This window comes from Lonchura striata, chromosome 4 (genome assembly GCF_050655825.1).
Source record: "Lonchura striata isolate lonStrDom1 chromosome 4, ASM5065582v1, whole genome shotgun sequence".
Taxonomy (NCBI): domain Eukaryota; kingdom Metazoa; phylum Chordata; class Aves; order Passeriformes; family Estrildidae; genus Lonchura; species Lonchura striata.
Window position 1 is genome coordinate 10,675,623 of NC_140706.1, and position 27,025 is coordinate 10,702,647.

A 27,025-nucleotide genomic window follows, 5' to 3' on the forward strand; every position below is an offset into this window, starting at 1 on the left:
TGAACATCAGCAACATAGGAGGTGGACACTTTACCTGCCTGGTAAATTTATCTGATTGAGACTTCTCCCAGCATCTCATTTGTAATAATGTATCAATACCTCTAAAAAACCCTTTTTTTGTATGTATATTGGAAAACAAATAACTGCACATTTTAGTTTATTTATCAAAGTATTATATTAAAATGCATTAATGCACTTATGCCAATATAATTATTTCGGTTTGGGTTTTTTTTTTGGGGGGGAGGGGTGGGTCTGGGTTTCCGTTCATTTGTGTTTGTTTTGATATTAAAAAATCTTTTAACTTCCATTGTATAAAATGACAAAAATGTCTGTCTTTCATGACTGTCAATTCTTCCAAAATGTTTTTATATAGACTGTGGCATTCTCAGCACTCATCAAGGATGTCACCAGTGCCAGCAGCCAGAGCCGACTGAAGACAAGCCATTCAAATGAGAACTTTCTGACACAGGTAAATAAAAATTATCACAGGAATCCAACAATAGAGTAGAAACTGCAGACGACTGTTGGCTAGAAAAACCTAGTATTCCTGAGAGTAAAAATTTTTTTTGAACTGTCCATTCTTTGAGAATAAGGGTGAATGTATACCTTGAATGGTAGCATACACAATCTACATTACAGCTACATGGAATAAGACATTTCACACAAATTCAGAATCATATTCTGTCATTAAAATCTCACTTCATATTTTCACTTCTGAAAACATGTAAGAGTTTCTCTAGAAGAAAGTTGGAAATCTTTGTGTAGATACTGTGTACCTTGGCCTTATTCCAAGGCAAAAAACTTACATTTTGGAAAGCAGAAGCTGCAGTCACAGAGCGAGATTCCTCTTCCTCCAAAACTTCATTGCCATTTCTGTAAAACTTGAGAAATGGCACAGCATAAGGTAGAAAGATGAAGTCTGAAATCAAACACTATAAAGTATTAAAAGTTATATTGAATAGTCAGTTGAATAGCTTAAAAGTTTGCATCATTGTACACTCACCCATGAGCTCCAGTTGATGTGTCAGTACTATCACAGAAAAAAGCTGATCTATTTCTTTTTATTTGGATCACGTCACTTCTCCAACTGCACAACATGAGCAGCATTCTAAAACCAGTGAGCATTGCACTTGCTTTGTAGCAGAAGAATTTGGCCTCATTTTTAAAGAGCTTTCTAAGGGCTTCTTCAACTGCAGAAATTGGCCCACTTTCCTCATAGGCAAAATATCTGACAGAGCCTTTTTTTTTTTGCCATAGCTACAATACAGTTTGTAAGATATTTTTACAAAGATTCAACTTTATTTCCCCAGTTATACATTTGATGGGAGCTTGGCACTCCAGATCAGTTCTTGAAGCCTTAAGATTTTTACAGCTACTTATTCCAAACTGGACTATATTCTCAGAAATTTTGGGGATAACCAACAATCAATTGATTTGATTTGCAGAGTTTTGAATAAAGCATTGGATTCATTTTTGTGCAGAGCTGCATTGAGTGCTCACTGCACAAGCATGACCACAATAGTGCATTCAGGTACATTTATCCACCTATGGATGTCTGTAACTGAGCTTTCTTCAACACATAAGGAATATTGGATTTTAATGCTTTAAGACTTATTTCGTGCTACTTTTTTTCGATGCTTTTATTCACCTTAAAAATTGGAGTAAATGAAACCTTGTAGTAAAAAATTGTCTGTTTTAACTACTAGGAAGCAGTGAGTGAGTAGGGGGAAAAACACAGTCCTGCAGTATAGAACAAAGTCATGAAGCTTTTACTAGTGTAAATCTATGCGCAGTTTTGTGCATTTATTTCACAAGCAAAGTGACATCACTTTAAAATCACAACCTTGCTCTCCTGTCTCTGCATGTTTTCCAAACTGAAGTGTTCCCTGGTCTTTGGCATACATGACCATTTGATAATGGCATTTTCTGTGAATTTCTTTCCTTTTATTCCATATTTTACTGGCAGTTATAAGGCTCATAACTGGCCGTTATAATGTTCATTCTTGCATTCTGTTTAAGGGGGAAAAAAAAAAAAGAAAGAAGATATAAAAGAGGAAAAGGGGTAAGAGAAAAGGATGAAGGAAGAAAGAAGTAAGAAGGAAAAATAAGAAAGAGGAGGGGAAAAAAGTATTTTCAACAAGAACTATTAAGATTTGAACGTAGCTGCATTTTCATCTCTTACAAGAAAAAAACCCAATTCTATACATGTACAGAATAGCACTCCATGCATAGCACTCCAAGGCATGGAGTTGAATACTGATGTCACAATATTTTCCCTTAGAAAATTGAATTGAATGAATTTGGCACAATGCAATATTGCAACATTCACTTCTAGTCATCTTTCGTATTTTTGCTTAGCTGAAAAGAGAAAATTATTCTGTGGAGCTGAATCCAAATACAAGACAAATGTATTTATTGCACTTGCTTTATAGATGTACAGGTAAATTACTTTGAATGCCCATGTAACAGAAAGTGATTTGTTTAAATGGAAAAGCTTTTGTGTTTATTCTGTGAGACATGAAAATGTATCACTGAACACATGATTATGCTGAAGTAAGAGGGATTTGAAGCACACAAACATGCCACATCTCCTGAACGGGCAGGGTTATTTGATGCATTTGCAAACACTCAGTATTTCAGAGGTGTGTCAAGTCCTAATTCATGTTCTTTTTTAATAATACTGCCCAAGAAGCAGCACTTTTAAAGAAGATTTTAGCCACAAGTGAAGTCTCATTGACAAAAAATCCAAAAGTAACTCTGTGTTTTCATCAAGAGCTATTTTGAAAATCCCCAGCTCTCATAAACAGAAATATCTGTAATCATGATCTGACCCCACTGGCTCCATGAGCTCACAGTGGGCAGTAGAGCAGAGCAGGGGCTCAGCCCCACTCTCAGCCACCTACAGCTCCAGCAGCCACGACCCTGCCAGCAAAGACTCACACCAGGGAAACTGCCTTGTAGAGAAACAGTATTATTTATTCCTGTATAATGCAATTTTAGCACAGCTCTATTGCTTTCAGGACTCAAAATCCTATCTTTGCATGCTAGTTTGCTTTAAATTCACTTGCACATCTCAGTGATTAGTCTAGACACATTCTCTGGGCTTTAGAAACCACAACTGAGAAAATATCAGCATTTGCACAAACACTTAGACACACAAGTGCACTTTAAATTCAGCTCTGAGACTTTTGCCAAGGGCTCGTGTCAGCTGGTTCAGCTCCATACCAGCAGAAGTGTTAACTCACTCCTCTGGGGGTGTGCATCAGCTGCCTACAGGTCAGAGTGGTGCCATTCCCAGGAGACACCCAGAGCAGTGCAGACTGTGTGCCAGCCTCCTTTCCCAAGCAGAAATCAATGCCAGTGATAATACATTCCATTAATAAAGATAATGCCCAGAGACATCATTCAAAATCAAATCACTAGAAATTATATTGATTTATTTCTGAAAGAGAATAAACCTGAGAAAGAGCTTATAAACTCTACACTGTAACACTCTTTTCTATCATATTAAAGAGGTTAATACAAATAATATTTGCTATTATAGTGTCTGTGTCAGAAGGTGATAGACCTGGAAATAACTCTTTTCTGATGAAAGGGAGAAATGAGGGATTTTTGGGTTTTTTTAGTCATTCTGGGAAAATTACTTCTATGTTGTAGATTTAAACAGATTAAGAGCTACCAGTGCATCAAACCCAAATATAGATAAATATTGAAAACCATTTCTAGTTCTAAAGCTACTCCAGTTAAAAATTACTTGAGTTTTATGGCCAGACTTTTTTTGGGAGACATGTTCTTAACACAGTTTTTGGGTCTGCATTGAGTAGCAATGTAGAAAGGGAAAATTAGCAAGAATAAGCAGTAAGGTTCCTAATGAAGTATATAAGTGAAGTGGCAGCTCTCTTTGCATTGAAGAGAATGTGAATTGTTCAATAATTTTTCCTTCAAGAAACAAATATGGAGTGAAATAGGAATTACCACTATTGAAAATAGTTCAGCTGCACTTCTAAACACTTTTAATCTCTGAATGTCATGAAAATATTGTTTTGTTAGTTCAAGATAGTCAGGAGGAAAGTGAGTCAAGAGGAATGTAAGATAGTTACTGGATTATGTAGATGTGTAGTGGGTTAACCCTGGCTGGATTTCAGGCACACACTAAAGTTCCTCTACCCCTCCCCTCTGCAACCCTGCAAGGGAGAGAAAATAATAATGAAAGTTTCATAGGTTGAGATAAGGGCTGGGAGAGATCACTCGCCAAATTCCATCACAGGCAGAGCAGACTTGAATTAGTAATATTAATTGAATTTATTACTGACAAAATCAGAGCATGATAATGAGAACTAATACCTTAACAAAATTTCCCCTCAGCCCTCCCTCATTCCCAGCTCTACCTCCTCCCCCCAGAAGTACACAGAGACAGGGATGGGGGTTTTGGTCTGTTCATCACACAGTTCCTGCTGTGCTCAGGGAGAGGAGTTGTGTCCCTGCTCCCTCCCATGGGAGAGAGTCCCCCATGAACATCTCCAATGTGGGTCCATCACCCAGGCATCAGCCCTCCCAAAACTGCTGCAATGTGGGTCACTCTTCCCTCTTGGACCCAGTGTGGGTCACTCTTCTGTGTTTGCCCTGCTGGCCATGGGGGAAGCTTCTGGCAGCTTCTCACAAAAGCCACCCCTGTATCTCCCCTGCTACCAAAACCTGGCCATAAAGGCCCAAACAAACCCAGAAGCTACTTGATTTCCTTCTCTTGACAAATAGGCAGACAGAAACAGGGAAATATTCAACAAACACAGTCTTCAAAAGAAGATGAAAGGACCTGGTTCATCACTGTTAGACTGAAAAGCTAATGCACAACTTTCTGGTTCTCTATCTTGTTTAGTCTTCTCTGTAATCAAGTAACTACAACTATTAACCTTAATAATAAAAAAGACAGTGCTTAAGCTTGAATAAGATAGTTAAAAAAAAAAAAAAAACACAAAAAAAACCAAAACCAACCAAAAAAACCCAGAAAATACTTACGTAAGTTCAAGTTGTCCCTGTGAGCTGGGACTGCAATAGATGAACTCCAGATTTATTTGCTGCCTAAATTATACTACATTTCTCTAAATAGCATTTCCTGGCTCAGACTGACCCAAAGGCACTCACTCTGACATGCATCAAGAACTGAGTGGTGCAGTCTCAGGCAGTTCACAAGTATTGCTTTTGAGAATTATGGGGGACAGGTGAAAACAGAAACCTTGGAAAGAGGATGTTGCATATCCATTTTTTTTAAGTGGGTGGAGTAGGAAGGCAGAAATGCCAGAACATTAACCTTGTCAGGCTAGCCCTAACACTCAAAATACTGCAACAAAAAAACAATTTTACAAGCCTCTAAAAAGCCAGCAACCTCATCATGAATATCTCAAGGCCAATTGACATCAAACAATGCATTTTATGCAAAAATAGATCCAAAACACTTAAAATAAATAGATGTGATATGCTGCATTTTTACCTTAAAGACCATAAAAACCTACTAATTTGACATTTTATGTGAATTAGGTTGAGGAATATCCTGTAGATTAGGGGTCCTAGGCTCAGTTTCCTAAGCTAGTACTGCCATTAATAGCAAAAAGTGCCTGACTGCTCTCCTGAGCAGCATGTGGGTAAATAGGAGGCATTTTGCTGTCTAACAGTAAGGTTTTAAAGTAGCTTAAATACTCTCCTAGAGGTTTTTTTTTTCCTAAATGATTGCTCTAGCTGAAATTGTTAGAAGCTATATACAATTGCCTGAAAACCTAATGCCAAGAGTGATCAGTGTTCACTGACAAACTAGAAGGATGTCCTGTGGCTTCCTGCAAAAATCTGTCCCGTGTCTGGCACTCCTCAGCATTCCCATTAATGCCTCATAAAAGACCTGTATACAATCTGAAGTTTAATGTGAGTTTCAAGCTCCACAGGTGTAGAATTAAAATTCATCAGATGGAGTCTGAAATAAATAGGATGCACTTTGGCAAGGACAGGTGAAAAGGTAGGAATAGTCAGCTGCACAAATAGAAGATTGAAAACTGCTGGATGAAATTAAGTTTTGGAGAAAAGGTTCAGATCTGCAAATTGAAGGGTTTGCAGTGTCACACACCTGCACTGTTTCTACCTACCTCTTTCTGACATTTAGAAGCAGGTGGGTTTTATGCAAGATGTGAAGTAATCCTCACCTTCCCTCCAGCTTTGGCATGGTCTCAGTGGTAATCCTGCCTTTCATCCAGAATATGATCATTAGAGAAAGATGGGAACACTGGAATACAAATCAGAGAGTGATAAGGATAATCAGAGCCCAAGGAAAAAGGCTTCTCAGGGGTAGTTGACAGAATTGCAGTTTTTTAGGCTAGAGAACACTAAAAGAAAACAATTGTGGGATGTATAAAAGGCTCTTGCAATTACTTTGAGAGCATTTCCCAGTGAGGGACACATCTTCCAGGACTCTGTAACACACTGTTTCTGGTAAGCAAAGCAAGTATTCACCTAATACAGGCCTGATTTTGGGTACTGGGTGGATCCATTCTCTTCATTCTAAATATCTAAGCAGCATTTCTCATTATGGATCACATTGAGAAGTACAATCAGTTACAAAATGAAAGTGTATATGCTCAGTCACAGGCAAGTAACCAAACAGGCTGGTGAATAGCATATTTTTCCGGTGGAATGCTGCATATGGAAAACATCTTTGCCTCAAAACATGATTCACATACTATAGGAGGATCCACAGCAAACTCTTAAAGTTTGGTGATGTAGCAGTGTAGTCAGCTGATAGCAGAAGTTGTATTTGTAGGCCTCCAATCCATTCCAGCTGTGTACTTACTAAACCATATCAAATTAAAACTGAAAGGGGAAGAGGAGAATGAAATACGTGGCAAAAATTCAACTAACAGGTGAAGTGGCTTAGACTGTGACCCACCAGCCTTTTCTGGCAGAGAAGCTCCATGGCAAATGGAGCTTTCCCTCAACACCTCTGTCTGTCCAGCTGTGCAGCCCTCTCACCTCCATTAACTTTAGCAGCCTTTTAAACACCTCATTCAGGAAGAGACACCAACTTGTCAGTGAATTATTTAGCTGGGGTTCTGAAATCTACCCTGAGTGCTTGCAGTCATTTTCATGGTACATCCATGTGTTCTTGATATTTTCTTGATCTTACCTTCTTGCTTCTCTGCCCCTTTCATGAGTACAAGCTTTCATATGAACAGCCAACAACCACCACCCAGGTACTCCTTGCTGGTGCTTTGTGAGATGCTGGACAAGGGACCCTTGATATCCTCCAGAAAGGAGCTGAACTACTTAAAAGGGATCTTAGATAAATGAACACAGACATCCTTTGCTGGAGAAATGGTGAATGTGTATATTTTAAGAGCATGTTTTCTGTTGCTGGGGATGAAGGTGGTGAGGATGAAGCTGAGCCTGCCCAACAGCTGCATCTCTGTCTCTCCACGTCTGCAGAGAGGGAACATCTTGTGACAATTGCCTGGTAAAGAGCATCGTGTCTCCATCCTGAGTTGTCTGCACTCTGCTAAGATGTCTCCTGCCTTCACTTTCAATTCATTTTTTGTAGTTGAACAGCTTTTGTTTGTGCTTCCACTTGCCCAAGCATCAGACAGAATAGCTTTGCCTTCCATCTTTTGTAAAAAAGCACTTGTGGTTTTGTAGATGATGTAGGCTTCTGGGGGGGGGGGGGGGGAAGATTAAAATTTTCCAGCAAAACAAAAAGAACCCCTGACTGAAGCATTTAAATTCCAAGTGTTGAGAGAGGGAACAAAATGTAAGCAGAAAAGAAAATGCTTTCCCATTCTGGGCGCATTTTTCTGCAAACACTCCTCATAACCCTGGGCTTGAATGGCAGCTGAGTAGCAGCGCTGCTTGCAGCAGTGTTTATTACCAGAGGCAAAAGCTTTTGCTATAGCTCTCCTTTTAACTTTTGCAAAAAACATTGTCAGTCCTGGTGAAGACATTGACAGAAGCATCAGAGAATGTGTAGAATGTAAATATTTGTGTTGTGGCTGTAAAACAGACAAACTAAAAAGGCCTAACTTCTCTGAAGTTCTTGGGGAGTGAACCTCAGAGCTGTGAACCCACTGGATGAGCTGCTCCCCAGAATGTCTGTGTAGGCAGCTTATTTCTTCAGCAGAAGAGTATTAATCATAATGAAAGCTGATTATGTTATTACAGGCTGATTATTATATTGCAGGCAATAAGAGGTGTACTATCACAAAACTGTACACACATACAAAGATCAGTAATTTCCCCCATTTCTTACATCACTTCCTAGAAAAAATCTACCTGCAGAAAGGCTTTTGTCTGGCAATCTTTCAGACGGGAGTCTGTCCACACAGAGGCCTTCTACAAGAAAACACAAACAGAAATGTTCTTGACAAATGACCTAAAAGAATCTTGCATCTATGCTGTGACCCAGCAAATCCATGCAAAAGCACCTGTCAGGCATTTTTTGGGGAAAGGGTTAGCATATCTGATAAACACATGGTGGGAGGGTGGTTTCCTCAAAGGCTGGTTAGCAATTTTTAATAGGACCTATTGCCCTCTACATGAAGGTTGGCCTTGATGATCTTGGAAGTCTTTTTGGACTGTAATGAGTCTATGATTCTATGAATATGCATTAAATCATTTTCATTTTTAGCAGAAACACACTGGTTTGATTCAGCCTTGCAAGGTAAAGCTGCCCTTCCACCACCTTGCCTGCACTACCTGTGGCAGAGCCTAGAAGCTGCATTTCACAGGACTGACAGGCTCCCCACCGTGCAGCCAGATGTCTTATAACCCTGGAATCTGATCTTGACTGGTATTTGCAGAAATTCACCTTCTATAAGTTTGCCTTCCAAGTATTTTGGGCTCAGAATCACTGGGACACCCTCTTCATATTGTGCTCAAGTTCAAAGGTTCTACTTGGTATTTGAATCCAGACCCATACAACTTCCAAAAAGAATTATCCAGTGCAGACAAAAACTGTCTTCATGGCAAGAGGAGTCACACTGGGGATCCTGTGGTTTCAGACCTGTCCAACTTCTCAGGGCTGTTGCCTGTTAAAGGGCAAATGAGAACAAGTGCATACAAGACCTGCTTGCTTCAGGAGGTAGTAGAATCTCCCCCACCGATTTCTTGTGGGTAGGGTAGATTTGTCACAAATGTTACAGGAAGAGCTGAGCTTGCTGCAAGACAGGGCAGAGACTACCTGACCTCTGCAAGCTCCCCTGAGCCATGCTGATTTTTTTCCAGGACACTGGACAGTGCACTGTCTGGCTCAATTTCAGATTTCTGGATGCTGGTTACATCCTCTGCATTTGAAGCTCATGAAATCCAGGCAGATTTTAAGCACATGCTTTCCAAAGCAAATTTGTAGAAAAGGGTGGACAGATTAAATAAGCATTTTGCAGAGAAAAAGCCTTGTGCAACTCTTCAAGAAATCCTTGCATTAGCAGTGGAATAAACCTGTTCTGCCTGCCAGGTACTGACAAATGGGAAAAGTGCAAACAATTTAAATAGAAAGGCAGAGATGAGAAGGGAGAGAGGCCACAGGGTCAGCTGCCTCAAAAATGCATTAACATGTGTCCTGACACTTAGAGCAGGTCTGAAGAGGCTGAAGTACTAAGGTCTTTCACCCTAAATATTTGTGTCTGAGAATCAGCTCAGTGATCAGAATCAGATCTCATTTAAATGATGCAAAACTGAAAAATGTATGTCTCCTGAAGATGCAGCCTGCAGTGTATTCACAGAGCTGACAAATGAGGAAAATGCCAAAGATGCTGCCTACATGGCCCCCCAAGAACAGCTCCCCATTGCTACTTCAACCCTTTCTGTGGTCCCTCAGAAGCCAGTTGAGAGCAAGACATTTGCTGGATAAAGAAATTTATCCACCCAGTCTGCCACCTTTCCTATCTGCTGCCTCTTCCTCGTACTAACAAGAAATGAGCAGAAGTAAGAGACCTCATCCCAAGCCAGGTGTGCATGGGTTTATGTGATGGGATGTTCAAGTCTGCAGTGAAATGCTTGCAGAGTCCCAGTGATCTCAGTGGAGAAGCAGGAACCTCTCCAGTGAAGGCCTTAAATATTTAGCTGAAATTGAACCATTAACTTTATTGTAAAAAAATGTTCTCATTTGGTGTTAGAAGTTTCTTTACTGTTATATATAGAAAGCCATACTTCCTCCCTCAGCTAATTTTTAAAAGCATTCCAATTTTTCACCCTTAGGGCCCAGTTCTGATTACCTGCACGCTGATGGTACACGTTTGTGTGACAACACTAACAGCAACAACCCTCTATTCATGGTGGCACAAGCAAGATGGGAATCTGGCTCTCAAAGCTCTATTTAAACTTGACCTGGATGATTCATGCCTTTGAGATCTCAAAATGAGATTACTGTAAAGTGCTTTATAGTGGGCTGCCAAAAGGGCTAATCCATTCCCTGAAGCTAATGCACAGTACAGCACCTTGATTGTTATCAGAGGTGGGCAGAGAGGGATCTGCCTACTCACTACTTGTCTGTCAGCATTTTCTGCTTTTTAGTGCTTAGAAAAGGTCTACAGTTTTGCTTTTAGCTTTTAAAGCTATTAACAGGCTGGAAATTGATGTTGCCAAGGACATCTGTAAATGTGCCTTGGGGATGTATAAATAGTTTATTGTATTGAATTGTTCCCCTTTTTGTTAGCCACAGGAATCCTATCAGACTGGCGAGGGTAATTTCCAGCGATGCCTCTCAAACCCAACATGAAAACACGATGGTGACTGCCATGCCTTTCCCCTGGACCCCCCTGTGAGATCAGATGCCCTCCACCAGTCTTTCATGATCAGATTTAAATGAATTTGAATTTGGATATTCCCTTATGAAGTTTCTTCTTTTGCTACAAAAATTGAAACAATTTCTATCATAGTAATGTTCTTCTCACATGTAGATTTTTTTCTGATACATGAGGATCAAAACAGAAGCTCACACAACTTTGCACTGTATCTACAGGCTTTGCAGTGTGCCCCACAGGAGCAGAAAGTGCAGCAGAGATGTATTTCTATCTGTCATACAATTTGCTCAGAAATCCTTTCCTGTGCCTCCTGGTGTGCAGCATTCAGCCTTTGTATGCCTGTGCAATGGCATAAGGCTTGCTGCAGCTGTAAAAGCACTGGGAAACATACAGGAAGAAAAGATAAGTGTGTGCTGCAATACAGAAGATCAGAAAACAGTGCTGAAAGCAGGTAGAGATTTGCAGACTATTGTAGTGCACTGAATTTCCTCTCCCTGCACACATGATGACTCTCTGGGAAGCTCAAATTAGTATGCATTTTATCAGCCCATATTCTTTAATAATGTCTCTTTTAATAGGGACAGCTGGATCCAAGGCAATCCCATCAATCAACACGAGCAGCTGTGGCTCTGATATTTACTCTTCTGACTCTTTCCTGCACTTGCAGACCTCATGCCTGTGGAATTACACACTAGCTTTAGGCTTTCAAATTTGAAATGTTTGACAGCAGGAGATTGGTGAGATTTGCTATCATTAGGAACAGTCACAGGTGACAACTCTTGGACATGTCTTCACTTCTGCCTCACTGAAGGGAGGCAATACACTGACACCCCTTAAGTAGTGGTTCTGATCCTTACACAGACTGGCAGTCTGCTCATAGAGGTTGACAATTTCAAAAATTAATGGTTACATTAGCCCTTGGTGGAAAATATTGACAGTGACTGTAATATTCGATTATCAAGTTCAGAAACAAACCCACCTACTTTTATCTCCATTTCATAAATGCCTGAATTTAGAGACCTGCTGTCATATCAGTGATAATGTCAAGCATGCAAACTTCCCTTTCTTCCACATCCATTGCTGTGCTTCCTGCTTCAGTGCTCAATTTGTTGCATTTTGTGGACAAAGTACAAATCCTAAATTATTTTGATCATAATCTCCACACTTCTAGCTAGTTTTTAATCACAGAATACCTTGCGCCTGCTATGAAAGAAGGATATTATAGCACAAACTTTGGAAGCCAGTAAATAAAGCCACACAATTTTATTCCTTAGAAACCTTCCATGTGTATGTTTTGTTCAAAAAGTAATTAAAATTATTCTATGTGTTTATTTGTTTACAGAATCATGTTTTGGATCATGCAACAATCTTAAAAGAACCAATTTGTTGTTGCTGCCTCTTTGGCATTGATCAGGCCACATCTGGCAGTCTGTGTCCACCTCTGGGCTCCCAGACCAGGAAGAAGCTGCACAAACCTGAGCAGCCTCCCCTGTAGGCAGCCTGGGGCTGGGGTGCAGTGTGAGACAGGGCCAAAAAGGAGATTAGGAGAACACAGAGCCAGGCTCTTCCCAAGATGCATAACAGAAGGACATGAGGCAACTGTGAAAACGTGGAAATGCTCAAAACTCAGCTATATGAAACCAGTAACTCACTGGCCTCTGAAGCTAGACTTCTGCTCTGAGATGGGTGTTGGAGTAGACAACTACTCAGGTCAAATTATTGTGTGATTTGTGTGATTCTGTGCATCTGACCTTTTTGCTTTAAGTGCTCATTGAAATCACTATTTTGGGGAAAAAAGGCAAGGAGAAACATAGGTCTTCCTTGTAGAAAGCAATCAGTGTTAATGAAGCCAGCCCCCTTCATGTAAGGAGTATGAAGAAGAGCCCAAAGGTACATTCATACTCAAGTACCCACCAAACCTTACTGAAAGTGGAAACGGGAAAAATCAGCAGATTTTTAAAAGCAAACCTAAAAGTCTGGTGATTCAATCAAGTCCAAGCAAACATGTAAAAGAATTTGATAATTTTGATATCATAATTTTGCATTGTCACATCCTCAGATGAGCCTTAACAATAAGGAGGAATTATGTCTGAAATAAGGGTTGAGACAAAGAGCTATCAACTCTGAATGTGTATAAGGGATTGTTGGAGGCCTGAGATTATCTCCAAAATGTTATTTCTAAGCATTTCAAAACTTTTTGGCCATACCACTTTGTTAACCTGCTCTTCCCTTCCTCTCCCACCTCTTGTGCATTTATCTATGGAAGCTGTTTCACAGGGTTGTGCCAGTGTCAATGTCTGTGAAATAGTGAGTGCACAACTCCCCAGGCAATGAATAACCTGCAGTAAGCTTTGACTGGAATAGCAGTGAGTTCAGGAGTCCCAGAAATAGCCAAGGTCTTCCTAAGAAATGAGAGACAAAGGAAAATACAACCTAGAAATAATATAGGCAAAATATAGAGTTGTGAAAAGTTCCACAGCATCTCAGATGGGTGTTTTTGTTTTCTACAGATGCTTCCTTTGACATTCCTCCAAATGTTTTGAGCATTCACTATATAATAACTATTATTATGTATTATTACTGAAGGCCAGGATGGCATTCAGAGGTTTTAAAATAGCCATCTCTTACACAATGTTTTGCAGTTTCTCTCTCTTCATGTTTAAAATTTTGTCCAATGGAGTCTCAAACTCTCACAGAACAGAATGACCTGAGACACCCTTGCATAAGCCCCTCGCATGGATGGTTTTTCAACTGTTAACTTTCACACAAGTCACCATGAAAGGAGTTAAAAAATACCTAAATATGCAAAAAACCTTGGCCTGAAACAAAGACAGAACCAAACTTTAGCTAGGCTAATAGATACCACTCTCAGCTTTTCCCTAAATTTATCTAACAAGGATTTTAACAGCAAGTGATCATTCAAAGACAGCTTCCACAATTTTTTCATAGCCTCTATTGATGAAGAACACAGTGATGGACTCAGCTCTGCTCTGCCCTTCAAGAGCAACACGCAATACACAGGTTTTTTTCAGAGAGTGCCATGTGTTCCAGGTACTGAGAAAATAGCACTACTGTAGTTTTTGATGACTCTAAACGACTTGGACTTTTTCCTATTCTTTCCCAACAGCTCTTGAAAGGATTTCTCAAAGTTTGTAGATGTCTTTGTTTTCATCCCAGGCACACTTCTTACATATCCTCCCACTGTGAAGCTATTTATTGTATCAGGCTCTGTGCTTTTCTGCCTTAAATTCCTCCGCTTTCTGAAGAGGGATTTTCCTATTAAAAAGATTCTTTCATGTCAGGAAAAGGTTAAAGATTTACCATGCATCATCTGGGCTGTGGTAGCTTTATATGTAGTTTGTTTAAACAGAGTAAAAACTCAACAGAACTCATTGCCACTTCATATAACCCTTCTCTAATAATGGGTTAAGCAAATGCATGCAATTACTGATAACTCTTATCATCTGCCAGTCCTCAGAGAAAATATGCTTGCCTGCTCATTGATTTATAAATTATGATTTGGACCAGGTTATGCACTTGCCTTGCACTGGGGAGACAGCCTGTACACTGAAATCATTGCAGCTGTTTAGGTGAGCAACAGCCTGCCAGCTTGAACAAGGGGCTCCTCACAGAGAGTCCTAATCCATCATAATCCATCCTTCAATTTGGTAACAAACAGTGGTTTTGAAGATCTGATTTATATTGAAATTTAATGTGTTTCCATCTACTAGCCAAATTTGTACAGTTATACAAACACACTTGGTATCTAAAGAGCATTCATTGCTTGCATGTCACTGTCCTTGCACTTTAATATCCTTGAGATGACTTAGGGGCACCTTTCATTTTTCCTTGATTTAGGGATTTAGCAAAGACTTTAGTTTGTGGGCTTAAAATCCCTTGCAAAAGCCCAGGTTTTATGTGCCTTGTATTTAAACCAAAATCCTTGAAGAGCAGATATTTACCAATAGAGGTGAAGGTACCTTTTGGTTAATGACTACAGAAAGAGATTTAGGCTATACTTTTCTTTTATGTCCAGGGGACCATATCTTCAGCATAGCTAGGAAGAGGTACCTGAAGCTGTGCTGAAATGTTTTTGAACTTTTCAACCTTCTGGTTCTCCACTCCCACATCTCCATCGACAAGAAGTGGAGGAGCATGAGATAAATGCAAACACACAATGCAGCTTCGGAGCCCGGATTTCCTTCTGCCAGTGGAGAAGCTACAATTATGCCTCTCTGATTAAAAGAAAGTCTGCAGCACTGATCACTTTTGAGCAGCCTAATGACTTTGCCAGCACATGATGTTTGATAACAATCTCCAACAGGCCACTGATGATCCAAATCCCTCTTTTTGGAAGGGAGTGACAGACCCTCCTGTTCTAGCTGATTAACTTGTACATACCAGGCCATGATCCAACTGTTTCTCAGCCACCTGTGCAAGTGAAATGAGGCTCTGCTCTTGCAGTAATTTAGCTACTAATATTTTCAGGCTGATAAAAAGCAGACCACATGAACTAATGGAAATTTTTAAATAATCCTTTTTATTTTCAAACCAACCTGCCCACCTTATATTGCATATAAGCCATGGCTGTATTTAAACCAACAATGAACAACTGCATCTCCTCCAGAGTTAAAATCAAATGACACATAAGCAAAATAATGTTCTTGTATTCCTACTGATGAAACTTAGATCTATATTTTAATTAGGAAACAACTGTGTCTTCATCTAGAGAAAGGTAAGTTCTAATAGATCTTAAGTTCATGTAAATTCTGGGTAATTTAAATAGAGTTTCTTCTGTGATGAATGTTTACATTTATAATATGATAGAAGTGATTGGGAGTCATACCTGTGCTAATAGTACCAACACATGGACAAGAGTTCTCACCTTTCCAAACATCAGTAACAATTCCTGTTTACCTTTGCATGGTTGTCTGAGCAAAAAGCCATGAAAAAGCAATCCCACAGTGACTGTGAACTGACTCATTCAATCCCTGCATGGTTCAAACATACACAGAATATGTATACAGCAGTCCCCTTGCTGGTTTTGCTTCCTAAGCTTCAAGTTCATGTTCTGGAAATGTACTCACATCATATGAAAAAATCTGGAAAAAATCAGAAGTATGCAGTTGAAGTGCTAGTTCCATCCTTCATCTCTATAACCATTTATACAGCAATAAAATGAAAGCAGTTCCATGCTGACGACCTAAAGGCTATGGGGCACTAAAGGCAATTAAATGGCAATCAAGACTTCAAGTCACAAAGCAGACATGCCAAAGGCTTTGAGCTGCTTCTAGGGAGAAAATATTCAGTAGCTCTCTATTTATACAATTTGAAAAATCATAAGCATTTTCTCTGAGGAATTTACACAAACTCAAGTGCCGACAGCACATTTTATCTCCCTAAAGCAAATTCTGAAGTTAGCTAATCAATACTCAAGCAAACTACTGATTTGCTCCATAAATAGGAATGCATTCATATGCTTTGCAGTGTAAGGAAAAAGTGACATTCCCAGAAAATGAGTAAGTTCAAATACTACATCTCCTGGCAAGAAAAAGTTTGAAATTCTGCCAGCTGTATGCAGAGGATAACCTAGCATGACTTTGATTTCTAGAGGTAGTAACAGGCTGATATCTTTCCCTGCAATAAATTTAGCCAAATACAGTTTTATGCCCATTTTTCTGCTGAAGAAACTACGAGGGGAAAAAAATGCCAAGAAAAAAAAAAAAAAAGCCAAAAACATACACATTTGGGGGAAAAGATAGGAAGTTTGAAAGAAATATGGTTAAAGGGAAAGTTAAAATTTTAGATACAAATAAAATTATAAATGTATTACCTCAGGGGATTTTTTTTTTTTTTCAATAAAAGATAACTGTTAAATGTTTCATTCTGGACCTGAGTTTGTTACCTAACAGCTTAAACATTTATATTTGGACAAAATGCAAAATGCCACCATTTAAATTTGATGTCATTTGAAAGACTCACAGATGGAAGAAATTCCACAAAATATAAACCAATTTGGAAACAAGAGCTGCTAGTTTACATCCCCAAATGAGCATTCAGGCAGACTCACCCAAACAATGATGCTCAGTTTAACAAAACTATCTGATGGGGAGAGATGCCCTTTCCACCTGAAAAAATCCACCTCCACGAAGAATTTTAATTAGGTTTTTAAACAACAAAAAACCACAAAGCCTTTGTCAAAAAAGAACCTGCCCCTGTTCTGGGAAGGTAACCCAGGAAGGAGGGCCAGGGAAATGAATTCATTTTTAGATCTTGTCACAAAGTGGAGAGTTTTGAAATACCTTCAGGTTTGGTCACCCACAGCAGAAGGAAACCTTTGTTTGCTGCCAATGCCTGAGTGCAGGCACAGAGTGGAGCTTTTTGCAGCAGCTGGAGAAGGCAGCACCTCCCGAGTGCCTGCTGGAGACCCTGCTAAGTTCTCTGCAGAGTGAAGCACTGAGATTCTCGTCGACACGTCTGCACTTTGTACTTGCCTGGCAACTTTCCAGCTCACTTCCCACCCAGCCTGGAAACCTGCCCGAAGTGTAGGATGCTAGCAAGCATCATTTGGTTTGTACTGTTTGCCTTTGTTGTCAACAGTTGGGTTTAAACTCTGCCGTACATCTGGCTCGGTTTTGCCTGGTTTTGCAGGCTGATGCTGCTACTCACATTTTATCAGTGTCTCCCATGTTAAAGGTGGGAAGAGGAAGAGAGTATTCTCCTAGACTGTCCATGTTTGAGAATTTTTTTGTTCTTATCAAAATGGACATCCTGACAGAAATCATTGCTTTTCTTCTTTCATTGTGGTATTTCCCCTCCCAGAACAGCAGAGCACCAGGACAGAAACCTCCATAGACAGGATCCATCCTCTGGCCCTTTTGTGGCTCCTGCTTTCCATCACATGTAAATTTTCCCCCTTTTTACATATCCCAAACCTCTTTCATTCTTCAGTCATAAAGTGTACCTGGAGGAAAGGTACAGGAGAGATGTCCACCATTATTTGCCACCTGCAGGCAACTTTGCTGGTCCCAGAACCAAGCTACAGCCTCCATCCAGTCACTGCAGACACCTGCCAGGAGCAAGCAGGGCTCATCATGGGCCAAGACGTGGGCAAAAAAGGATAAGTGACCAACACAAATGCTAACTGAGAGCAGTAGCTGCTTTGGTTTGGCCTTTTTTCTCATCAACTTCACAAGACCCATCTCTGCATTGACTGGATCTTCAAGGAAACATAATTTACCTATTACTTGGTACCTGAGAAAGGTAGAAAAGACATGAAGTGCCCACCAAACCCTCTTGCAGCCCTACAAGCTGTCTCACTTCTAGGAGAGAAGGAGCTGATGATTCTGCTGGCAATCTCAATCTTTTCATGCCCATCTTAGGCATTTTGGCTCAGCCATGCTCAGAAACTCTTCTGCCAGTGGCAGGAGTTTTGGGGAAGCTCCAATGAAATTGTTTTCACCCCAGGACATCCAAACTATAACTGTTGCCCACCTGACCTCCTAAATCAAGGAGATGTTGTCCTGCTGGACTAGTTTGACAGATACTCAAGAGCAACCAAATTCTGCGTCCTGGCTGGTGACCTTACATATCTCCTCATGGCTGCCTGAATTTCTGTTACAGACAGTTTTCCTCCACTCCTTCTTTCTGACATTTTATCAAAAATTTTCCCAGCCTTCAATGGCTTATAACATCACTTCTGGAAAAAACAAAAATTGTTTTGTTCAACTGAAGCAGTATTTCTGTAAGCTATTTATAAATCTGCCTTTAAGTGGCTGTAAATAGCCAGTGCCACAAACACAGCTCTGCCACATCTCAGGCTGAAAACAAGGGCTTTTCTCTAATCAGGGACCTCCAGGCAATGCTTTCAGTTTTCTAAGTGCCTTTATTTATGGTAGACATAAAACCAACCCACAGCCCCCAAATATTTTTGCCTTGTTGGTATGCCAAACCATGCTTGATTTGCAGCATGCCTCAAATTTCAGTGCAGTATGGAAGGATGAGTCAATAAAATTCATTAACAAAAATAAATTAATTAGCCCAAGTAAATGTCTTCTTTTCATTTGAGTTAAAATGGAGAACAAGAAGTCTATCAAAAGTTCTTTGGGAAAGGTAAAGTGCATTCAATTAGTCTTTACAGAAATCAGGTTTAACACAAGTCATATAGCTTTGAAGATTCTTATTTTTTGTGAAAAACAAAAATTATCATGAGGAAATCACTGTGACTGCTCAGCAAAGCAGTAACTCACTTCTCCCATATGAACATTTGTTTTGGATTTTACTGATGAAACAGAGCAACTTCAGCTCTGAGGTTTTTCACCAACAAACACTGCACAAAGCCCAGGCCAACACAATTTTAACTGTCACAGATCCAGATGGCAGAGGGACAAGAAACAAGTCCCAGGCAGCAAAAAGACACTTCCCAAACTGTAGGTGAGTGTCATAATAAAGCCATATGTCATGTAGCAAAACCACACGGAGCACACTCATAGGGTATCAAGTAGAGCATGAAGATTTAGTTGGGTTTTTTTTGTTTTTTTAATCCCACAAAAGACACAAGGTGCCCCTGCCAGATGCCTTAGAGGGAAATCAGCTGAGAGAAGGCATCCTGCCAGCAGCCTGAAGTACCATGGCTATCCCTGAGCTTCCCATGGCCAGCATTATTAGGTGACAGCTTCTCCTTTCCCACCACAGATGTACAGATTGCTCATTTATCCCTGCAGTGTTTATTGGGAGCTTCCTACCTTGAAGCTCATGTCTGTCTTCCAAATGCACATTACACTGTGACCTCACAGCTGTGCTGAATTCTGTAATGCTATTCTCTATCAGCACAGGGATTTAACAGAAAATTTAATGTGGATAGGCAGAGATATGCAATGTCTGACAGATGAAAAGGGTGCTAAGAGCGGCAACACCTACTTTGGGCTGGCGGTGCAGAAGAGGAGAAATTTGTTTTCCACAGAATGTCCACAGGGACCATCAAGAAAAAGCCACCACATTTTGAGAATTACCAACCTCTACAGCAGAGCCCTTCTCTTGATCCAATTATACTGGGGTTATTTTATCAAGGCAAGGTAAGCAGTTAGTAGTAGCAGATGAGGAGTGAGAAAGACTTACTGTAATATTCCACAGCCCTGCAGGAGGTTCTGCCCACATCTCTATCAAACCCTGGAAGTTTGGAGGCAATTCCCCACATAAAGATAGCTGCCCCTCTTTCACAGCCCCACATGCAGTTTATTCTTTAATATTTTTGAAAATACCACAGCCTCCATTAGAAGTCTTAGCTAGGAATCCTTGGTTCAGCTCTCCTCCTTTCTGCATTTGGTATCTGGGAGAGCCATTTTGAGACAGAAGGAAGAGTACATTTGTATTTATCTGAGAGAAAACTGATAGACCAGATCTTTATTAATCAAAGTCAATGAAACTGCATGGTTGAGAATGTGATCCAGTGTTTACAAACATACATTTTGCAGCCAGATTGTTTTGGTGAAGTTTCTCCTCCAGAAAGGGTATTGCCATACATCTTCATTTATTCTCCTAATGAACTTAACGAGGTATTTAGTGGCACAATTTACAGAAATAAAATTAATGGCATTGCATTCTCAGCTTATGTGAAAAGGAACTGTCATACCTCAGCAAAACAAATAGAATTCATCCGCCCACATGTAATAGAGTCCTAAACTAATTAAATAGGCTGCTTATCTCAGATATAAAATTCAGGGTTCATCTTTCAAAATGAGAGGTTTGAGGAGGGAAAAATATTATGGTCTATCAGCTACATAGATATATCTAAGTGTCTGAATTAATCTTGGGATATCACCCAGAGAAACTGAGAAAGTTCTCATGTCTATAAAATAGAGTAACCAGAAATGGTTATAATTTGTACTTCTCTAACAGGACCTTGTTCAAGTTCTCTGTAAGAGATAAGACCTTTCTAAGGTCACACAGTTCTAATTTACGTTATCAGTCCTAATCCTGGAAACAGCATTGTTTTGAATTTAAATATCAGATTTTTTTTAGATGGAAAATGCCTGATCATCTTTCTTCTGCTATGAAAACCAGGAAAAGCATGGTGAAAGTAAATTAAACCCTGAGGAATATATCCCAAACACTGTGTATTTATCCAGTGTCAGGTAGAACAAAGACCAAGTTCAAAAGCATGCAGAAGATTAGTAATGAAGTGAGAGTTTAATAATTATAAAAGGAAAAAAATCCTAAGGGACTTGGGAAGAAACTAAATTGTAAACAATACACAAATAGTCTTTTTGTCTTTTATTTCCTGGGTCCTCTCTGTGGTGCCTGGTACTGTAGTAAGTTACTATAGGCCATAGATTCCAGAATTTAATGTGCTGCTGAAATCTTTGTACTATTTGAGAGCAAGAGTGAGCCTTTGCAACTGCCTAAAATCTGAACAATTCTTAATATCTTTTGCTGTTCCTCAGAGCTTTCATCACTTCTTCAGCAGCCAAACTGCACAGCTGCTGCAGGGATTGGCCCCAGACTCCTGCCTGCTGTGAGTGTGCCTCATTTGTTCAGGTTTGAGAACCAGGTTTGCATCTTCCCTTGGAAGCTGACAGGAAAACCAGTCAGAAACATGGAGGCAAATCCAGGGTTAGTCTTGGAAACATAAATCAGGGAAGAAAACTAAAGATTTTCTTCAATTTGTTCTGGCACAAATTATTGTCATTTTTATCTGATATGCCCAGCACCTTGATGATCTGCAATCAAACAGTAACAACAGTTAAATGTAGTGTTTTCACAACATTCTCTAGATATATGAAACACAGGCAGGAGTTATTTAAATGCATTGATTCAGCCACCTTGAGAGTTAAATTGACCAGAAACAGTAAGAAGTAACATAAGGTAAAGAACAAAAAATAAAATTTCTTATGGATATGAAAACAAATTATAGATAAGAAGAAAATAACTGCTTACGCTAGACCCTATCCAAGAGGCTGTGCTAAATAAATATATTTAATGTTTGTAAATCTTTAACAATCAGACTGATATGGGACTTCAGCATACAATGAAATTTTATGTGGCATTCTCAGAAGTGCTCTTCTACATTTGGTTCATGATTTACCACACAGAGCAATCTGAGGTATCAGAGCTCAACTAATAGCTTCATAACACTACAGATATTTAAAAAAATCTGTGCTGTATTCAGATAGTCACATAGGTTTAGAGCCAGAGAGTACCACCAATTACATGAAATACCCATGGACAGGAACTTGCATCCACCTTTATATACTGTGAGATAGCTGTGGGTATCAGAGCATGGAAAATAAAAGCTCTTAAAGAGAGAAGTGCAGACACACAAATGTCCACAAGTGGAGGACAAGAACAAAAGGCAACAAACTAGAGCAAAACAAATACCGTCCTAAGAGATACCCTGGGGGCAGATCCATTAAGATGCAAAAATACTCAAGAATAATGTTTAAGTGCCAATTAATGAGATAACCACTCCTGCAACAGCATGCATCTACCTCCAGGTAGCTCATGCAAAATCATCATAGAGGTATGCCCACTGGGAGCAGGTGCTTCAATTAGAGGTTACATTTCTAATGTAATTAAATACCTAATTTATTAAAAGGAATGCAAATCACTTCAGTTTCTAAGTGGCAGCAATGACATTTAGAGCATGCCACGCAACACCTTTCTTTTAGGAATTAACAATGTATGCCCTTGATAATAGCAGTTCCAAAATGGCCTGTTGCTCACTGGTCTCTTAAGAATCCCAGTGAGCATAAAAGTGAGAAATGGGATTGATACATTTATGAGAGGCAACTGGGACAGTCACAATAAACTGTATTTTGAGGAGGTTTTGGAGGTTTTTAATTTTTCCTTTTTATATCAAGAACTCAACACAATTATTTAATTTTTTTAAAAAATCATTTTTATACAAAAGCTTTTAGTTGTTTTTTTAGTATTTCAACAGTTTACAACCATAGTGGCTTGCCTTAGCTCTGAGAGTAGAGTCATCTCTTTGAGCTCTTGTGCCTTTTGTGCCTGCTCCTCAGTAACTCTCTGGTGTGCAATTGAGCATCTGGTCGATGGCTACTATTCCCATTGCAAGACCAGTTCCGATGATTTGTTGTAACAGTAAGTCCCATAATGTAACAGGGAAAGATTAGAAACAAGCAGCCCTACAGAATTGCTAAAATACATAATCATTTGTACTGGTGTTTAACTCATATTCTTTATGATCCATTGTTAACAAGACAGCTGCTTCACCACGGGAAGTTATTTATGCATTGGACAGACATGCTGGGAAAAAACAGGCCAAGTAACACCAAAATTTCCAATACTATAAGAAGACTTACATAAAACAAAAGGATGTAATGTATCTTCTCACAGCATTACTTAAAAATATTGCTCATTTATGAAACGTGGATGAAAAATCAAAACTCCACAATTCCAATAAAGATTTGTAGGGATGGTATGTTTCTTTCAGTGCTGGACTCATATGGGGACTCACTGCCCTTCAATGGACATGTGCACCCCTGAGAACTCCCAGTCCTTTTTTTTTTACCCTTAACTAATTTCCATATGCATAGAATTTCAGGATCGGTTCATGCATATTCATTATGCTGATTTCGTGTTGCCTTACACTTACAGCTAGTTACACTTCTACCCAGTTTTTGTCAGAAAGTACAGAAAGAACTCCTGGGTCACTCTGCACTGTCTGTTTCAAGGTCGGAGGAGTCTTTCTTACCTCTTATCTTTTTAGTGTGGAAATTTGCATTCTTTCTCCTTAGCTGGGGCAATTTTGCTAGTGCTGCAGTTACCAAACTAAACAGCATATTTTACTTATGTTAGCAAGCTCAAAGTGGCACATTTCACCTAAATCCAAATGGATTGCTACCCTGTTAAATTTTCACTCTGTCTCACTTACTAAGGCCTTTTTTTAGGTGAGAAGATGGGACAATCTCTCACTGGAAAAAAACTGAAACAAAAAAGAAAAACAAGGATCAAGTGCTGCAACAGAACCTCTCTCTCCCCAGCCCAGAGTGAAACACAGCAATACTATCATGCAGTGACACTTCTCCAATCCAGAGCTCCCAGAGTCCCTGGTGAAGAAGTTCTCACCTCTGATTTTCGCCTTTTTTCTTCTTGACTGGGAGTAAACCCTTCCAGGATTGAAGGTGTGTGGCTCAGTGGCTGACCATGCAGACTCCAATGAAGTCAGCTGGATTCTGATTTTGTATAGGCAAGTACCTCCCAGCTTGCTGCAATATTAAAGCCAAATTCTGCAGTCTGAAAACACAATAAGGACATCTTTCTTAATGCTTTCTGGTTTAATTTTCAGCTTGTTTATCCTCCTGTCTTTCCTCACTTGATTGCTATTAGATGATTTAATAAGAACACAAATCACCCTCGCCAAAACAAAAGTAGATGGAAAGGTGTCCTGGTTAAAATGTTTTCTTCTTTGAACTCAGGTAATCACATCTACTCAAATTCTCATCTCCTGAAAAAACATAAATAGTCTATTGAGGCCATTAGAAGAAATAATTTACAGCTGCCTTTTTCAAGTGCTTTATCAACTGTATGCAATGTCTGTTGAAATACCATGCTCTCTTCCAAATGTGTAAAGGCACAGAGGCCTGATACAGCAGGCTGGGGATTTTTGCTGATTGTCATTTGATTATTTGTGATTTTAAGAACATATGTGATTAAGATCATATTACTTATGTATATACATTTGTCTACTTACACATAAGAGTATTTGCTTTGCCTAATTTGGTGTATTTCCGTTAAAATACTCTTCAGAGAGATAATATTTTTATCACTTTTTTATATGTGGTAATTCATGCTGTTACTTACAAGTAGCCCACCTTGCACCATACTGTTGAGATCTAAGCAGAGAATCAGAAAACCAGTGCAGAAAAATAAGGATCCTTCTTACCTTACATCCATATGTAAACTGACTTTGGATTAAGTAACTTTTAATACTTGTTCATTTCAAATGCATTTTTCTTCACCTCTTACCTCAGCCCAGGAAAAGCCCTAGAAGTTGTGTAATTCAAAATTATGATGATGAATAGCAGTTTGTTTTGAAAAACAAGCAAACAACAAGCAAATAAGTAGAGCACTGTCAGATTTCTGGCTGGAGCCACACTGCTCCCATAGAGTAGAGTAGCCCATGAATATTTCTAAACTCTTTTTACCTTAGTTAGGGTGTTGCTACCACAATATACAATTGTACTGCTTTGAGAATTTCCTAATTTCTACATGGTAAGGTTATTTTTTTTTCCCACCCATAAAACACCAAGAGAGCCTTATACCACAGCAAAACCTAGGCAGGTCATCTGTTGGCTTCCAGATGGAACAGAAATATTTGGCTTGGGATATTGCAGTTTAAAATAAAACTGCAGTGGCATACTACCATGAGAGCACTGAACTATTCCTCTTTATTTACGGACCTGGCATCAACCTTGGAAAACAGCTCCTCCTCTGTTCTGACAAAACCCAAGCAAGTTGTTCCAAATTATGTTTTCATATATGTCCTCATACCTTGCACAGACAGGGCTTTTAATTTGTCAAATATAGTTGAATAAACAAAATAAATATGTGAAAAATTTATGAAGAAGAAGGAAAAAGAGAATAGATAGTTCTTAAGGAAAAAGACCACTGTAAACTTCATATTTCTGTCAACGACATAAAAAATCTGTTTTCAGGCAAATTTTCAAGTCTACAAAAAGCACATAATCCAGCCTAAACATCTATTTAAGTAAATAAAATATGCTAATCATTTCAGACAATCATTATGGGGGCTTTACCTGTATCCATAAACATGAAGACATCATCTGCTCTAAATATATAAAACCAGGTTTTACCCATGGCATAACCAGGTCTGAAAATGGACTGATAGCAATACATGATACTGTACATTATGACACTGGGAACTTTCAAAGTAATGAATTTTTCCATAAGAAAGATAAAAAGTCAACACATATGATAGCTACTAGTATTGTCTATGTATTTGCATATTCTTCAGTGGCATTTACCAGTTGCAGTCAAAGGGACAGTAACTTCTGCAGCAAAAGAGGAGTTAGATAGCAAATAAAAACACTTAATGCCACTCCTAAAAAAAACCCAAAAGAAACAATACAAAGCTTGCCACAAACTTGTTTGATTCTTTGCTGGCATGTACCTCACTCCAATTAGAATCATACCACACTAAGAGGAAAAATATCATTTGGTTAGCCAAGACTCTGGTGCAAGGGGTGGATGCTCTGCCTCCCAGCAAACTGCAGCCACCAGCCTCTGCCTTGTCCTGTCTTTCAGTCAGGAGAATGGACTCTCCTTCCAGCCATGGGGTCTTATAAGGTTACATTGCCTCCATGATTAATAACCCTGTGACTGCTTTAGCTCCTAGAAGTATGAATTACACCTTTACCATAACATCCCTAATGAAAAGGAAAATTATCTGTCTGAAAAGTAGGACACAGAGCCAGGAAATTAAGAAAATGAGATAGCAACCCATTTCCAAGAGCTTCTGAAGGCACTGCCAGGAGCAAATGTTATTCTCCCTAAGAGACTGAGACCAATCCTGCTTAGTGCTTTATGGTCACCTAGGAATGGTCACTTCCCTTGTTTTAACAATCTAAATGAATTATTAATCTCATTCCCTAATTAGGACTTCAAATTTTCTTACTTCCAAGTGAATAGCGTTGGTAATATTTGGAAATCATCTTTAGAAATGCATCTGGTCAAAGTTTTCCTGAGCTTCACTGGAATATCAACACTAAATAATAATAGTAAAACTTTTACTGCCAGGAGTCTGTTATCTCTGCTCTGCTCAAACAGCACTGCCTGAAGCAGATATCATCAGCTGTTGTGATGCTAATAATATATCAAACACTGTCATTCCACATTTAAGGGATCCAAAAGAACAGGAATTACCTTCATTCATTTGTACTATGAAATCTTAAGAATGCTTCTTTTTTTCAGTTTCAGTTGTATCTTTGGACTTGACATCAGTCGAGAAACTGTGACTCCAAAGAGAAAATTACTGAGACAGAGTATTTCTCCACTACCCTCTAATTTTAAATGACAAGTGCAGATATATCTCAAGAGACTGACAGTTTTCTTATTGTGATTTGCATTTGAAAGGCATGTGGGGGTTTTATTTCAGAATGTTTTTATTTCTTCTCTTGCTGTGTCAGTGGCCAAATATGAAAGTCAAGCTTTGTAAATCACACAATTCCTGGAAATGAGTTTCAGGCCTCTAAATGCTGACTCACTGGCAGTTA

At 39.3% G+C, this 27,025-nt stretch overlaps 2 long non-coding RNA genes across 7 annotated transcripts in view; one reads left to right on the forward strand and one right to left on the reverse strand.

The window, feature by feature from the left end:
• LOC110481881 (uncharacterized) overlaps window positions 1-1,125 on the reverse strand; it is a 15,571-nt gene extending 14,446 nt beyond the window's left edge. For 4 of the 6 annotated variants that reach the window (XR_002467332.4, XR_002467333.4, XR_002467335.4 and 1 more), the window contains exons 1-2: window positions 1,004-1,114; window positions 807-919 (exon numbers count right to left, since the gene is read on the reverse strand). This is a non-coding gene — a long non-coding RNA (uncharacterized LOC110481881). Of the gene's footprint in view, window positions 1-806; window positions 933-1,003 lie in introns of all 6 variants that reach the window. The other 2 variants (XR_002467336.4, XR_014954691.1) reach the window with 1 other exon arrangement.
• On the forward strand, window positions 930-25,864 carry LOC146767530 (uncharacterized). The gene is made up of 2 exons (XR_014954694.1): window positions 930-15,504; window positions 23,681-25,864. It is a non-coding gene; the product is annotated as an uncharacterized LOC146767530 (long non-coding RNA).
• Window positions 25,865-27,025: the final 1,161 nt, after the last annotated feature.